Genomic DNA, 17,790 nt, shown 5'->3' with positions numbered 1-17,790 from the left:
TTGGAAAGTGCACCCCTGTATGAACATTTTAAGGGGTGGAAAGCGCACTATTGGCCAAACTGGTGTTTTACAGAAATGAATATGTAGTGGTTGGTGAAAAGTGGATCTGTAAGGCTACTTTCACACTGGCGTTTTGGCTTTCCATTTGCGAGATCCGTTCAGGGCTCTCACAAGTGGTCCAAAACCGATCAGTTTTGCCCTAATGCATTCTGACATTGCTCCTAGCAACCAGCATTCCGGCGATTGAACAGCCTGACATATCTGTCCCACCACTACCGTATTTTTCGCCGTATAAGACGCACCGGCGTATAAGACGCACCTAGGTTTTTGGGGAGGAAAATAAGAAAAAAAATATTTTTAACCAAAAGGTGTGCTGTGGGTTTGGAACTAGGTGGTCTGTGGATGGCACTATTACTGGGGATCTGTGGATGACGGACACTGTTATGGGGGGATCTGTGGATGACGGACACTTATGGGGGGATCTGTGGATGACGGACACTGTTATGGGGGGAACTGTGGATGACGGACACTGTTATGGGGGAACTGTGGATGACGGACACTGTTATGGGGGATCTGTGGCTTTCACTGTTACAGGGGGATCTGTGGCTGGCACTGTTACAGGGGGGGGGGGGGTCTGTGGATGGCACTATTATACATGTGTCATCCACAGACCCTCCCAGCCCATAACTGTGCCATCCACAGATCCCCCGCCGCTCCAGTATACTAATATAATATGTCTTATTCAATTAATAGTTATTAAATATGCCTCTTTATTGCTAAAAGTACCTTAAATCCTAAGCGCTTCAGTACAATGCCGGCAGGCCGGGCAGCCGGCGCGGCGTGTCACTCACTGACGTCACTTGCCTGTGCCGCCTGCTTCATTCATAAAGTAGGCGGCGCAGGCACGTGACATCAAGGAGTTACGCTGCCGCCCGCCCGGCCTGCATTGTACGGATGCGCTTAGGATTTAAGGTACTATTAGGCATAAAGGGGCATATTTAATAACCATTAATTGAATATGACATATTTTATTAGTACACCGGAGCGTGACGTGCCTCTGGACTGACGCTCCTTTACCATTGACTATATTGGGGGTGGAGGCTGAGTTCCGGTGGCAGTATGGCAGCGCACAGTAAGAGGCCGCCAGAACTCCACCACCGCCCTCATTATAGTCAATGGGGATGGATTGTCAGTCCAGGGTTACATGTAAATCACCGGCAGGATCCGACAGCCTGCCCTGCCGCTAATGAGAAATTAGCCTAAAACTTGGTCAGCGACTGCCAGAGATACTTAAAAAGAATGGAGGGCCACAGCAGCGTCTCGCCAGAAAACTTCTTTATTCAGGAACACTCCTCACAATAAGGCATATAAAAAGTAGTTTGCAGCAACATTTCGGCTAGGAGTAGTCTTTGTCAAGCATGTTAACAAGTTAAAATCACAGCCTATAAGTAGCACATGACAGGCCCACCCACACCGCTAAGCAGCCAATAAGATTCAAATTTATGTATAACACACCTGTGTATGAAATCAATGGGGACCGACATGCTGAAATAGATTAGCCAGCTGTAGAAAAACGTACCTACAGTCATGTGAAAAAATTAGGACACCCTTTGAAAGCATGTGGTTTTTTGTAACATTTTTAATAAAAGGTTATTTCATCTCCGTTTCAACAATACAGAGAGATTAAAGTAATCCAACTAAACAAAGAAAACTGAAGAAAAGTCTTTTCAAGATCTTCTGTAAATGTCATTCTACAAAAATGCCTATTCTAACTGAGGAAAAAGATAGGACACCCTCACATGTATTCCCTCTTAAATTGGCTCAGATCTCACACAGGTATATCACACCAGGTGCACATAATTAGTAGATCGTTACTCTGCATGTTGAATGAGGCTTGCCCTATTTAAACCTCAGACATTTAGTTTGGTGTGCTCCTGACTGTTGAAGTGAGAGTGAGCACCATGGTGAGAGCAAAAGAGCTGTCAGAGGACTTCAGAAAAAAGATTGTAGCAGCCTATGAGTCTGGGAAGGGATTTAAAAAGATCTCAAAAGATTTTGAAATCAGCCATTCCACTGTCCGGAAGATAGTCTACAAGTGGAGGGCTTTCAAAACAACTGCCAACATGCCCAGGACTGGTCGCCCCAGCAAGTTCACCCCAAGAGCAGACCGCAAGATGCTAAAAGAGGTCTCCAAAAACCCTAAAGTGTCATCTCGAGAACTACAGCAGGCTCTGGCTACTGTTGATGTAGAAGTACATGCCTCTACAATCAGAAAGAGACTGTACAAGTTTAACTTGCATGGGAGGTGTGCAAGGAGGAAACCTTTGCTTTCCAAGAGAAACATCGAGGCCAGACTGACATTTGCCAGAGATAAAGTTGACAAAGACCAGGACTTCTGGAATAATGTTCTTTGGACAGATGAGTCCAAAATTGAATTATTTGGACACAACAGCAGAGGACATGTTTGGCGTAAACCAAACACAGCATTCCAAGAAAAGAACCTCATACCAACTGTGAAGCATGGAGGTGGAAGTGTCATGGTTTGGGGCTGCTTTGCTGCAGCAGGACCTGGTCAGCTCACCATCATAGAATCCACGATGAATTCTACTGTGTATCAGAAGGTGCTTGAAGAACATGTGAGACCATCAGTTAGAAAATTAAAGCTGAAGCGGAACTGGACCATGCAACATGACAATGACCCAAAACATACTAGTAAATCAACCAAAGATTGGCTGAAAAAGAAGAAATGGAGAGTCCTGGAATGGCCAAGTCAAAGTCCAGATTTGAATCCCATTGAGATGCTGTGGGGTGACTTGAAAAGGGCTGTACGTGCAAGAAACCCCTCAAACATCTCACAGCTGAAAAAGTTCTGCATTGAGGAGTGGGGTAAAATTTCCTCAGACCGATGTCGAAGACTGGTAGATGGCTACAAGAACCGTCTCACTGCAGTTATTTCAGCCAAAGGAGGTAACACTCGCTATTAGGGGCAAGGGTGTCCTATCTTTTTCCTCAGTTAGAATAGGCATTTTTGTAGAATGACATTTACAGAAGATCTTGAAAAGACTTTTCTTCAGTTTTCTTTGTTTAGTTGGATTACTTTAATCTCTCTGTATTGTTGAAACGGAGATGAAATAACCTTTTATTAAAAATGTTACAAAAAAACCACATGCTTTCAAAGGGTGTCCTAATTTTTTCACATGACTGTATGTGAGGCCATCATATACATGGCTCCTCCGTCCCTCCAGCGTCCCATGATCGGCAGTGCGCATGTCTGCATACGTCATCGCATGCGCCACCACGCGGCGGCGCGCGTATGACGTGCCCAAGTGAATCAGAATGCATAGTCCACGCCGGACAACTTACATCATCAGGCGGCGGCCGACTAACGTCACAAGGCCACTCCCTTCAGCTGGCTAATCTATTTCAGCATGTCGGTCCCCATTGATTTCATACACAGGTGTGTTATACATAAATTTGAATCTTATTGGCTGCTTAGCGGTGTGGGTGGGCCTGTCATGTGCTACTTATAGGCTGTGATTTTAACTTGTTAACATGCTTGACAAAGGCTACTCCTAGCCGAAACATTGCTGCAAACTACTTTTTATATGCCTTGTTGTGAGGAGTGTTCCTGAATAAAGAAGTTTTCTGGCGAGACGCTGCTGTGGCCCTCCATTCTTTTTACATGCCATTGGACCGCTTTGGATCTGCGTTCCCCTGCCCAGCTGCTGCGTATTCACCATTTCTGCTCTTCATAAGCCGTTTGTGTTGCTGCTCCTGAACCAATCTATTTTCCCTACAATTTGATCCGGGGAGCGTGCACCAGGGGAGTATTCCTGCTGTCTACACTTCTATGTGAATATGGATGTACCCCCAGGCTCGGGTAAGAGCATGGACACCCCCAACACCTCGGCATATATGTATACAGAGGAGGAAATATTGAAATTGATTGGATCCGAATTCAGTGATGTTTCCTTCTTAAGCACTCCCTCCATTGATCTGCTCAAACGCAAATGTGAACAGGAGTCTAAAAGACTGACCACGATGGAGTTACATCTGAGCACTTTGAGAGAGTACTATAGGAACCGCCGGATCCCGAGAGGTTTACGTTCTCATCTACGACCCAACCTCTTTCCCAACGATACAGATTTCTGTATGAAATTCGAGGCGGTGAGTAACAAGTACTCCTTTGAATTGATATTGCTCAATATTGACTTTTTGTGTAAGGAGGTTGAGAAAATTAAAGGTGTGATTGTCGAGCTGAATGCGCAAATCCAGGCTTTGACCAGTGTTGAGGAATACACGGTACACACTGATAAAATAGCACAGCAAGCCCTACGCCACAGAAGTGAAACTGAGCGCGTTAAAAGGGAAAAATGGCATCGTGATCTGGAGGATTACCAGTCCGGAAAAGTGTACAACTGGCGCAATCAACAGCCACAAGGGAAGCCTAGGAGGAGGCGTAATAAGAGGTTTGACCACAATCATTTTGGTTTCTCCACCGTCTCCGATTCTACTGATGAACCCTCCACGTCAGCCCCTTTTTTAGGTCAACTAGGCGACGGGGATGTCGCCGGGGTGGAAGAAAGCACCATCGGCCACGTAAAAGGGAAGCCACCTCAGAATCAAGCGATGTCTGCGAGATCAACCAGACGCAATCCACGGAGATAACACAATTAGTCATTAATATCTCCTCAGTACCACTCACCCCCGTACAAATGTAACGGTCAGCAGAGGAAGAGACCGTAGAGCAGGACTCAAGTACAGTGCAGCAGACAAGGAGGCTGAAGTAGAAACCGGCTTTATTAAAAGAGAACTCTAACTGCCGGAGAAGCAGATTTACAATATGAACAGCTTTAGAATTCACAATAAAGATAATGGAAATTTGCATAAAGAACACAAATTAATCACAAACACAAGTACAGACAATAGCAGGCTACTCTCTTCTAGGTAGTCCTATCTGTCCCCGCTACCCGGGGTGCACCTCTACGGTGCACTAAACTAAATCCTATTCCACTATGCCCTAGCTCAGGTTAGCATCAGTGCACTCACAGTTCGGTGTCCGCACATGCAGGCAGGTACAGTCTGGGTCCCGATCTGGTTGCTTGCTTGCTTGCTTGCTTGCTTGCTTCAGCGTGGCTCAGCTCTGGCCTCTCTTTGTAGTCTCTGTAACTCTGGTTAGAGATAATCAGCAGCTCTGGACGTGTAATCAGGCAGGGCCTGGAATTCACTCACAGTTCCTCTGGTAAGTGCCTCACACTACAGCAGTCTCTCTTCTACACCAGGACACATCAGCTCAGTCAGAGAGCAAACACACTCTAATGTCCCAGATACTGTGTCAGCAGGCAGGGAGCAATCACTCTAATCTTCCCTGTGGATCTCCCTCTCAGTGCACAGCGTCCTTCTTCCTGTGTACTCAGACACCTTCAGCCCAGGCTCTCTGCTCAGCCCGGGAAAAACTTAACTCCTTGTCCTCTGGAAACAACTCCTCTCACTGTCCTACTCAGCCACAGTGGCCTCTGGTGGCTGGAGGGAAACATGACAGTCTGCTATATATATATGTGTTGGAAATGTTGCTGGATGATCAGGGCTGCCTCTTACACAGACACGGGTATTGAGTCGGGGACTCAGTTTCTCTCCTACTGTCGATAGAGACTGGTTTTCTCTAGAGTTAGATTTACAACGTTTCTTTAGAAACTTACGCCTAAAATGTTTTTTTGCATCTAAAAATGTTGAAGCTAATAAAACACCTGTGATTAGTAATAACAATACAGCGTTATTAACATGTAAAGAATTTCAACTTAGGAAACCCAGTGTCTTTTCACCACCTCATACCAACCATGTGGTTGAATCGTACATTCACATTGTGCATAAACAGATCGAATCTTTAAATCCCACTGGTGGTAGGAATAACCTCTCGATTCCTGAACGACAGGCTATCATGTCATTGGAACGAGACACCCGCATTACCATTAAGCCTGCAGATAAGGGTGGGGCGGTGGTCGTTATGGACACTGCGATGTACATTGGAGAGATAGACAGACAATTGAGTGATCTTGAGGTTTATAAGAAACTACCCGGTGATCCCAAATGGGATATTATGCGTGACATCGGGGTGATATTGGAAGAGGCACTATCAAGTTCCATTATAGATGATGGTTTGCATCAATACCTCATGGTGCCCCACCCTATCACCCCGATGTTATACATACTCCCCAAGATTCACAAGAGATTGATTGACCCACCGGGCCGACCGATTGTCTCTGGTAGGGGCTCGGTCTTCAATCCATTGTCTGTCTTTCTGGACAAGCTATTGCAGGTCCGTGCGACCTCCGCCCCATCCTATATCAAGGATACCGGGCATTTTCTTTCTAAATTACAGGATTTACAACTGCCCGCCCAATTTTTGTTGGTCAGTTTCGATGTAGTGTCTTTGTACACTTCGATTGACCATACATATGGGTTAGATGTCGTCGATGTGGCCCTGACCGACATGGGGCTCTCCCCGGGTGTGTGCCGATTTGTCCTCCGCCTCTTGGAGGTGGTCCTGAAGAGGAGTTACTTCCTATTCGGGGACACCTTCTATCAGCAGCAGCGGGGTGTGGCCATGGGGTCCAATGTGGCCCCCACCTACGCTAACATCTTTATGGCTGAGGTGGAGGACAAACTCGTGTATCACTCCCCTTTCTTTGGGAGAGTCCTATGTTGGTGGCGCTACATCGACGACATCTTTATGATCTGGACAGGCACTTTGAATGAACTTGATAATTTTCATCTTCATTTGAACGCGGGTGTCCCGGGTCTGCAATTCACTATAACTGTTTCTCCTAGTGAGTTGCAGTTCCTTGATGTGCGAGTCTATGTGATGGAGGGTCTTTTGGCTACGGACCTCTATCGGAAGCCCACTGACCGCAACACTTTACTTATGCATGATAGCTACCACCCACATAGAATGCTTGACTCCCTTCCATGGAGTCAACTCTTAAGGGTGAAGAGAATTGTCTCTGATGAAGAAACATGTGCACAAAGGATTGACACGATGTGCACACGTTTCTTGGAACGAGGTTACCCGAAACCCCTACTTACTCGAACCAAACAGAGGGTGAGGCTGGTTGACAGGTGCACCGCACTACGGAAATCAACAAAGGCGGTCTCTGAGACTAGGGTTCCGTTTGTGTCCATCTTCGGCCGGGATAGCGGCAATATTGCCAATATCCTCAGAAAGGAATGGCATATACTCCAACGGGGTTTGCCAGATATAGAAGAGTTCAAATCCCCGCCGCTGATGGCATACAGACGGAACCCTAGTCTCCGTGATAGACTGGTTAAATCCGATGTAGGTGGCCAGTCACCGACACAAAAACTTCTTGCACCGCGCAAAAACGGGACTTATCCATGTTTATCTTGCTGTAATTGTGGTAACGTTCTCAAAGGTGAATATTTCTCCCACCCTTACAGTGGGAAAAAATATAAAATCAAGGGCTATTACACCTGCAGGTCACGGGATGTGATTTATGCCATCCAGTGCCCCTGCAGCCTTATTTATGTGGGAGAGACCACTATGGAGATTAGAGAACGTATTAACAAACACAAGAGCACCATACGCAAGATGAACATGGATAAGCCCGTTGCGAAACACTTCGTGGAGGCGGGGCATTCTGTTAACCAGCTTCGCTTTAGAGTTATTGACAGTGTGGGCCCCTTACGGAGAGGGGGTGACAGGGATGCGATATTAAGGAAGAAGGAACTCAAATGGATCTACACACTGAAATCCCTACAGCCATTTGGTTTAAATCTTGAATTTAATGTGGCTGGTATCAGCTAAAATCTGGATTTAATCAAGAAATATTTTTTATATGGCTGACTTCATATTTCTCCTCTGTTACAGTATTTTTTGCTTTGTTCTTTTAATTATGTGCCTTAATCACACCGCTTTATAGCATCATGATTATCATTGTAGTTTTTTCTACACACACCTGTGTATGATATATTATTTATCAATGGTAACCTGTGCACAGTGAAAATACTATTTGTCACCAATATCTAGTGATTCCTGTTCTCTTTATTATGCCTGCTGTACCTATGTGATGCCCATGTGTATTTACATGTCTCCCTGTTCCTTCCTTGCGCTAGTATTAATGGCAGTGCGCTTTCTATGCCTTATTGTTGTTATCCTTGGCGAGCGTTTTTGCACACTGTTCATGTACTACAGTGGTGCGATCGCCCTCCATGTACAGCCCCATTTGAGTCCTCATGCATATTCCAATCCGTAACGCCAGGTGGGAGTGGCCTTGTGACGTTAGTCGGCCGCCGCCTGATGATGTAAGTTGTCCGGCGTGGACTATGCATTCTGATTCACTTGGGCACGTCATACGCGCGCCGCCGCGTGGTGGCGCATGCGATGACGTATGCAGACATGCGCACTGCCGATCATGGGACGCTGGAGGGACGGAGGAGCCATGTATATGATGGCCTCACATAGGTACGTTTTTCTACAGCTGGCTAATCTATTTCAGCATGTCGGTCCCCATTGATTTCATACACAGGTGTGTTATACATAAATTTGAATCTTATTGGCTGCTTAGCGGTGTGGGTGGGCCTGTCATGTGCTACTTATAGGCTGTGATTTTAACTTGTTAACATGCTTGACAAAGGCTACTCCTAGCCGAAACGTTGCTGCAAACTACTTTTTATATGCCTTGTTGTGAGGAGTGTTCCTGAATAAAGAAGTTTTCTGGCGAGACGCTGCTGTGGCCCTCCATTCTTTTTACATGCCATTGGACCGCTTTGGATCTGCGTTCCCCTGCCCAGCTGCTGCGTATTCACCATTTCTGCTCTTCATAAGCCGTTTGTGTTGCTGCTCCTGAACCAATCTATTTTCCCTGCCAGAGATACTTGTCTGGACATGAGGTGAAGTGAAGAGGGAGCTGATAACCAAACAGCAGGTATGCAGTGACGTGCCATGAGAGCCAGGCAGGCCAAGCAGGTGGCAGTCAGGGTGTAGGTAAAGGGTGACCAGAGACAGTACTGACTCTAGGATGCCATCTTCCGCCCATCTCTGATGTCCATACCAGCCCAGCCCCAGCATAGGCCTGGTATAGAGGTGGGCAGATGGCATCCCAGAGGCAGTACTGTCTCAGTGCCTCTCTACAGTTATCCTGGCTGCCACATCAGAACCATGAATGCCAGACTGCCACGCCACCTATTTGGCCTGTCAGAGATCTGGCACTTCACTCATTGATTTATTACCATTATTATTGCATGCTGCTCAGCCTGGCTCAAACAGTGGTGCACACTGTAAACCCACCAGCTGTGCCACCATCCCCCCACACACAGACTCAGGGTCAGGGACAATGTCATCATTGTGACATCTGACATGACCACCCAACTTAATCACTACTAGTGCCACTAACTCCCTTTCTACCTCTGCTCTGTAGTAGACAGTCTCAGTCTGGACTCTTCTAGGGCGGCTCAGGGCTCACTCATCAGACTCAGGGCCTGGTCACAGTGGTCAGACTCAACAGTTCTTTGTCTTGACTGGAGTCTGAAGTGACACAGTGCACACTGCTGCTAGTGGACAGTCCGACTGACTCAGTCTCTTCTGCCGCGGCGCCGCCTCCTGCGCCTGCCTCCTGGCAATCTTCTGCTGGCTCTGGCTCCCGCGCTCCGCACTGTGTTTCCCGCCTGGATAGTGGGCGGAGCCGGAGGGAGCCAGGCCAGCGGCCAGCCTAATGATTGCCACTAGGAGAAGGAGGCGGCGAGGAGAAGGAGGCGGCGCCAGCCGCCAATCATGATGTATGTTAATTAGTCTAGCTAGTTCAGTTAACCAGTAGTGCGCCCGCCCGCCGCGACCACACAAATGAATCATCAGGGCCGGGCGGGCGCACGCACTAAACAGCTCTCTGCCTCAGACTCTGGCCGGCCGTTGCGCCGCAACCTGAAAAAAACTTACAATATAAAAACTTTCAGCCGGCGCCGGAGCGCCCCCCTGCAGTTTGGCGCCCGGGGCAACGGCCCCCCTGGCCCCCCCCACGCTACGCCCCTGCATAAACCCCCACTATGAGGTAGTCGATGCCTCTAATTGCAGAATGGAGAATTACAAAACGCCCCAGCATATCAGTCTGGACCGAGAAAGACCGGAATGGAAGGGACTTCGCCACCAGAATTGACACACCTCTTGCCCTGGTATTATACACAGCGTGATATGCCGCTCCCACCCAGGGTTTCTTCAGCGCCAAAAGTTTCTGCCCCTGCATATGTGTCTCCTGCAATACCAGTACATCAGGATTATGGTTCTTCAGGTAATTAAAGACAATATGGCGGATAAAGACCGGGGGCAAGGTAGTGGGACTGGGGGAGGAATGGAAGGAGGGGCTAGAACAGTTCAGAAGTAAAGGTTTAGGGTAAAAAATATACATAAACCCCTCAATTGTATGTATACTAATGCCAGAAGCCTCACTAATAAAACTGGGGAGCTGGAATTAGTGATGTGTGAGGAAAACTATGACATAGTGGGAATAACTGAGGCATGGCTGGTTGATAGCTATGACATAGTGGGAATAACTGAGACATGGCTGGATGATAGCTATGACTGGGCAGTTAATGTACAGGGTTACAGTCTGTTTAGAAAGGATCGCCAAAACGGGAGAGGGGGAGGGGTCTGCCTTTATGTAAAGTCCTGTCTAAAGCCCACAGTCCGAGAAGACATAAGTGAGGGACATGAACATGTGGAGTCACTGTGGGTAGAAATACATGGAGGCAAAAATAATAATAAAATACTAATAGGAGTTTATTATAAACCACCTAATATACCAGAGTCCACAGAAAATCTACTACTAAACGAGATAGACGAGGCGGCAAATCATAATGAGGTGGTTATTATGGGGGACTTCAACTACTCAGATATAGACTGGGAAACTGAAAGTTGTACAGTCGTGGTCAAAAGTTTTGAGAATTACATAAATATTGGAAATTGGAAAAGATGCTGCTTAAGTTTTTATAATAGCAATTTGCATATACTCCAGAATGTTATGAAGAGTGATCAGATGAACTGCATAGTCCTTCTTTGCCATAAAAATTAACTTAATCCCAAAAATCTTTCCCCCCAACACAGCTGCCCCTTCCCCATTGAGGTGCAGCCCGTCCCTACGATAGAGCCTGTAGACGATAGAGAAGTCGGACCAGTTCTCCAGGAACCCAAACCCCTCCTTCCTACACCAGTTCTTGAGCCACTTGTTAACTTCCCTAATCTCCCGCTGCCTTTCTTGTGTGGCTCGTGGTACAGGCAGTAATTCGGAAAACACTTTTCAGGTACTTGCACTAAGCTTTTGACCCAAATCCCTAAAATAATTTTTAAGGACTCTCCACCTTCCTCTAACTTTGTCATTGGTTCCAATATGGACCATGACCGCTGGATCTTCTCCAGCCCCTCCCAGTAATCTGTCAACCCAATCCGTGATGTGTCGAACACGAGCGCCAGGAAGACAACACACTGTTCGACGATCACGGTCTTTGTGACAGATTGCCCTTTCTGTACCCCTAATAATTGAGTCTCCCACTACCAGCACCTGTCTGCCCTGCCCTGCTCTCCTGGTCCCCTGTTTACTGGAGCTGACATTCCCCTGACTGGCAGAGGAAGTTTCCAGCTGCAGCAGTGCTGTCCCTGAACCGATATCCCCCTCATCTGCCAACCATCTGCCAACTTGTTGGCGTGTGACAAGGAAGGAAGTTCACTTGCTGGTTTTGGGGCCCACCGAGGATTTCCCCGGCTCCCCGGTGGGCCAGTCCTAGCCTGGCTGTATGAGATTTGTGTATATCCTTGCGCTGGTGGCAGGTGACGGATGGAGCTGAGCATGTGCAACCACCTCAGGAAGTGGATGTGTACAATTACTAAACAGATTAAACACCAGAGGGAACCATGATAATTAAGTAAAGAGAATATCTCACTGGGGCATTTTTGTAACAGAAAAAATACAAAAGTATCTCTAGCCTTTCTTCAGCACATATTGTGGTCCCTGACCCCATGGATTTCTGGAGTAGTCAGCTTGGAACAATGGCCTGATTTAGCCCAGTATGCCCCATCTATTCTGTCTTGTCCAGCCTCCAGTGTCATCTCAGGGAGGGTTTCAGCATGGCAGGGGGCATTAGAACATCGAAACAGACGAAGTTATCCTCTCCTAGTTTACAAAGCATCAGTTTTGTCAAAATGAATGAGATATCATGAGGATGGATCTGTGAGGATTTTCATACTCCTTCAGCTGAGGACAAGTAATAGCTCTTTGACTGCTACTGGCCCCATCATGCCGCTGGCCACCTGCCTGCCTACCATCATATTCAATCTGTACCTTAAAGCTGCTGCTGCCACCATGCCACTGCTGCTGTGTGTCTGTCTACAATCATGTTCTGTACTGTATCACTGCTGCCCCCTGACCCCACCATGCCACTGGTGCTCTGTGCCTGCCTACCATCAAGTTCTGTACTGTATGGCTGCTGCTGCCCCCTGACCCCACCATGCCACTGCTCATGCCTGCCTACCATTATGTTCAATCTCTAACTTGAAGGGGTATTCCCATCTTCTTGATGATATTTCATTAATTTATATGCCCCCCTGTGAATGTTTTTCCAAATATAAAGCATTTAAAAAACCCTACTATTCTCTGTAAAATCGCATTATTGAAATCAATTGTTTATCTGCACTGCCCATGGATATGGCCACTGCTCGCCTGCCGCATCCATGGGCCGCGCTTGCGCAGTAGTTATCTAGTGGCCGGCCTCCCACTCACACTGTGAGCGCGCATGTCACCGGACGTGCGCGCGCGTCCGCCCGAACAGAAAGAGAAGGCCGTATGGGGGAAGAATGGTTTCCTATCAGAGGAGGAGGGGAGTTGTCCGGGCTTTCAGCGTTCAGCAGCGCAGCTGTGCCGGCCTCCCCCCCCCTTCAATTTCAGTATAGCCGCGGATTTTTTCTTTAAATAAAATTTATGTGGCGAAATAATTGGTGGGCAGTGCGCCCTCCCCCCGCCCTTCCCATTATTAAAAATCATTGGTGGGCAGTGCGCCCTCCCCCTCCCCCCCATCATTGGTGGCAGTGGCAGTTCCGATAGGAGTCCCAGCAGTGTAATGCTGGAACTCCGATCGGTTACCATGGCAGCCAGGATGCTACTGAAGTCCTGGCTGCCATGGTCATGTGCTCTGCAGCAATATACTTACCTGCGCTGTGGCCGCCCACGCTCCTTCTTGTAACTCGTAACTGGTCTGTGCGGCGCATTGCTAGAAGCATAAGCAATGCGCCGCACAGACCGGTGAGTTACAAGAAGAAGGAGCGTCGGGAGGCCACAGTGCAGGTAAGTATATGGAGGCACTTGGGGAGCTAATGGAGGCACAATGGGGGCTGATGGAGGCACAATGGGGCAGATGGAGGCACAATGGTGGCAGATGGAGGCACTTGGGCTGATGGAGGCACAATGGGGGCAGATGGAGGCACAGTGGGGGCAGATAGAGGCACAATGGGGGCAGATGGAGGCACAATGGGGGCTGATGGAGGCACAATGGGGGCTGATGGAGGCACATTGGGGGCAGATGAAGGCACAATGGGGGCAGATGGAGGCACTTGGGCTGATGAATGCACAGTGGGGGCAGATGGAGGCACAGTGGGAGCAGATGGAGGCACAATGGGGCAGATGGAGGCACAGTGGGGCTGATGGAGGCACAGTGGGGCTGATAAAGGCACAATGGGGCTGATGGAGGCACAATGGGGCTGATGGAGGCAAAATGGGGGCAGATGAAGGCACAATGGGGGCAGATGGAGGCACTTGGGCTGATGGAGCACAGTGGGGCAGATGGAGGCACAGTGGGAGCAGATAGAGGCACATTGGGGGCAGATGGAGCACAATGGGGCTTGATGGAGGCACAATGGGGCTGATGGAGGCACAATTGGGGGCTGATGGAGCTACAATGGGGGGCTGATAGAGGCACAATGGGGCAGGGCACAATGGGGGCAGATGGAGGCACTTGGGCTGATGGAGGCACAGTGGGGGCAGATGGAGGCACAGTGGGAGCAGATAGAGGCACATTGGGGGCAGATGGAGGCACAATGGGGCTGATGGAGGCACAATGGGGCTGATGGAGGCACAATGGGGGCTGATAGAGGCACAATGGGGCTGATGGAGGCACAATGGGGCAGATGGAGGCACAATGGGGCAGATGGAGGCACAATGGGGGCTGATGGAGGCACAATGGGGCAGATGGAGGCACAATGGGGGCATATGGAGGCACAATGGGGGCATATGGAGGCACAGTGGGGCTGATAGAGGCCCATTGGGGCAGATGGAGGCACTTGGGGGCTGATGGAGGCACAATGGGGGCTGATGGAGGCACATTGGGGCTGATGGAGGCACAATGGGGCTGATGGAGGCACTTGGGCTGATGGAGGCACTTGGGCTGATGGAGGCAGAGCTGCATATGTGGCGGGTCAGCATCAATGCTGGTGGAAGAGAGAAACTGATGTAGCAAAGCTGAATACGCTGCTGTTCAGACACAGTTCTAATTTGGAAGGGAATAAACAGATGTAGCAGAGCTGTATATGTGACGGGTCAGTATCAATGCTGGTGGAAGAGAGAAACTAATGTAGCAGAGCTGAATACGCTGCTGTTCAGACACAGTTCTAATTGGGAAGGGAATAGACAGATGTAGCAGAGCTGTATATTTGGTGGGTCAGCATCAATGATGATGGAAGAGAGAAACAGATGTAGCAGAGCTGTATATAAGACTGTTCAGCCACAGTGCTGGTTGAAGAGCTAAACAGACACATGTAGCTGAGCTGTATATGCATCTATACAGATACATAGTGTAAGGTTTATACACAAGCTGTACAGTACAGCTGTAATGGAAAAATATCTACATCAGTGCTGGTGGGTGGGGGATGGTCATGTTTTATGGGAGACAAAAGCACAGATTATACGTTTACTAGCTAACAAGCTTTTGAGCTAATGTATAATATGGAATTATATTTTTGGATAAACAAAATGGGTTTGTAAGAGATCAGACAGAGATTTTGTGTGTAAGGGTCCATTCACACTTCCGCAAATGGGTCCGCATCCGCTCCGCAATTTTGCGGAACGGGTGCGGACCCATTCATTCTCTATGGGGACGGAATGGATGCAGACAGCACACAGTGTGCTGTCCGCATCCGCATTTGCGGAGCACGGCCCCGATCTTCCAGTCCGCAGCACTGCAAAGGATAGAACATGCCCTATTCTTGTCCGCAGCTGCGGACAAGAATAGGCATTTCTATAAGGGGTGCCGGCCGGGTGTGCTGCGGATCTGCAATTTGACAGTAAAAAAATATAATTTTTTTCATACCTATTTCCCACCAGTGTTTTTTTTGGGAAGGAAGATGGGCATTGGGCTGCACGGCAGAAGCAAAAACGGGCAGTGCTTCTCCCTTCCACTGAACTGCTAGACAAAGTGAAAGCTGATTGGTGGGGCAGCGGTCAGTGAGGGCCTGTGGCTGCTGCCTCACTACTGAGCACAGTCTCAAGCAGGAAGCCCTGCCTCTCCAGATATTCCCTGAACATTGTCTGCCACATACAATGCTGTCTTGACACCTTTTTCTGGGAAGTTTTTATGACCTACTGACTCCAATTAGGATAATGGAATCAACACCTTTGACCCCATGCTGGGTATAATGACCTCTGACCCCATGCTGGGTATAATTACCAGATGTTACATATTTATTCCCAGAGAATTCTTGTACAGTCACTCAGAATTGAGAAAGCTCGTTGGAAGAACGAGTGAAACGTTTTCAAGAAATCTACAGTAAGTCCAGTTGCCTTGATTTATTCTTTACAGATATACCATGACCTGGATAAATGAGAACCTTCACAGACACCCTGAACAGAAAGTTATCGGTTGTGTCTCATATATAAGACTGTGTGTTTATTGCATATTGTCTCAATATCTTAATTTAAGAAAATGGATATGATACTTGTAATTTAACCCATCCCAGATACTACGGAGAGGCCCAGAGAGTTGACCAAAAATGTGTGACTCTTTGGTAAAATGTACAGTATAAGGGCTCATGCACACGACCGTATGTATTTTGCGGTCTGCAAAAAACGTATCCGCTAAAAATATGGATGACATCCATGTGCATTCCGTATTTTGCAGAACAGAACAGCTGGCCCCTAATAGAACAGTACTATCCGTGTCCATAATGTGGACAATAATATGATATGTTCTATTTTTTTGCGGAACGGAAATACGGACATACGGAAACGAAATGCACACGGAGTACCTTCCTTTTTTTTTGTGGGCCCATTGAAATCGATGGTTCTGTATATGGTCGCAAAAAAAAAACAGAACGGACATGGAAAGACAATACATATAGGAATTGTCCATGTGTAATACCCCAGAGTGGCATTACCACCTCTTTTGGATCCTCACTATCTTTAATGGTGTATCCTGTGTCATCTTGTATATTCATTTCCATATCCTGCATTGTGTATATCTATTTCCTTATAAACTACTGTTTTTTTTTGTTTTTTTTTTGTTTTGTTTTTTATTATTAAAAACCCATCTGTCCACAATATTCCCATTTTTTTCACTTTTTTAAATACAGAAAAAAAAAATATTTACAAATGTGCCCGGAACAGGAATAAAATAAAAGTTCTGGCTCCTGTCAGCTTCGCGGTTTGTGCTTTCCTGAATACATAAGAATACCTAAATCTGTAGAAAAATACTGTACAAGTTACGTTTTACTCATACGGATAAAAATACTCCTCTGGTAACGCGGGAAACTGGACGAGATCATTGAAAATGCATAGGAAAGAGTAGAGGGATTGTTAAAGCCTTCTGTTTAAATGCATCGTGTGAAAACCCAAAGATTGGGGGGCTCTGTACCCACAAATATTGCATATAAAAATACCTTCAGTCCCTGCTATGGCACGAAATGTATGGCGAAATAAAGACAGCGTGGGGGCTGTGGGGAGCGTTCGCTGCATCCGCAGCCACGGAGATACTGGCCCTAATGAACACTGGGGTGCGAGAGGATCAGTAAACATCAAGAGGCAGCCATTTTAGCCTACAGATGTGAAATACAGTCACTTACCTGGATAGACAGAAAGTACTAGGTAGGTACTTGGCAACCATCTTGTCTGCTGATGTATCAGTGGTCCCTAACCTGTGCCTGTCCGGTTGTTACAAAACTACACCTCCCAGAATTCTGCAGCTGTCGGTGCATGCTGAGAGTTGTAGTTTCGCAACAGTCGGAGACCAGTGCTTTTTAATGTCATCTTAATATCAAAACTGCAGTATGGAGACTATGCCAAAACAAATTTGAAGAATATCATTTCTCTGGCCACCATCAGAGGTTGTGGAAGCCATCTTGAGGTAAATTTAATGCCTCACCATTCTTATGCAATCATTTGCCTTAAATTTCACTGAAAGTGAAAATCTTAATCCGTCCATCATTAGCATAAAAAAAAAATGGCCGCTAAGGTACCTCAGAATTTGTCACTGTAGGCCAGAAACTTGTGAAATGGCTGCTCCACAGACTAGGCCGCACCTAGAACCCAGTGGCAGCGGTGCCCATAGCAACCTATCAGATCACAGCTTTCAAGTCCTAACCTGCACTGAAAGCCGCATTATGATTGGTCGCTATGGGCAACCCCTCACCTGCAGCCCAGTCTGACCCAAATTTGGGCCATTGACAGTCGTTTCCCATCTATTTTCTAAGCATCAGGCTTATCTGCTGTGGCTCTGACAGTAAAATGGCGCCATCAGGAATAAACGCCA

Source organism: Bufo gargarizans, chromosome 1, assembly GCF_014858855.1.
Source record: "Bufo gargarizans isolate SCDJY-AF-19 chromosome 1, ASM1485885v1, whole genome shotgun sequence".
Classification (NCBI taxonomy): Eukaryota; Metazoa; Chordata; class Amphibia; order Anura; family Bufonidae; genus Bufo; species Bufo gargarizans.
Note: the sequence above shows the minus strand (reverse complement) of the source record.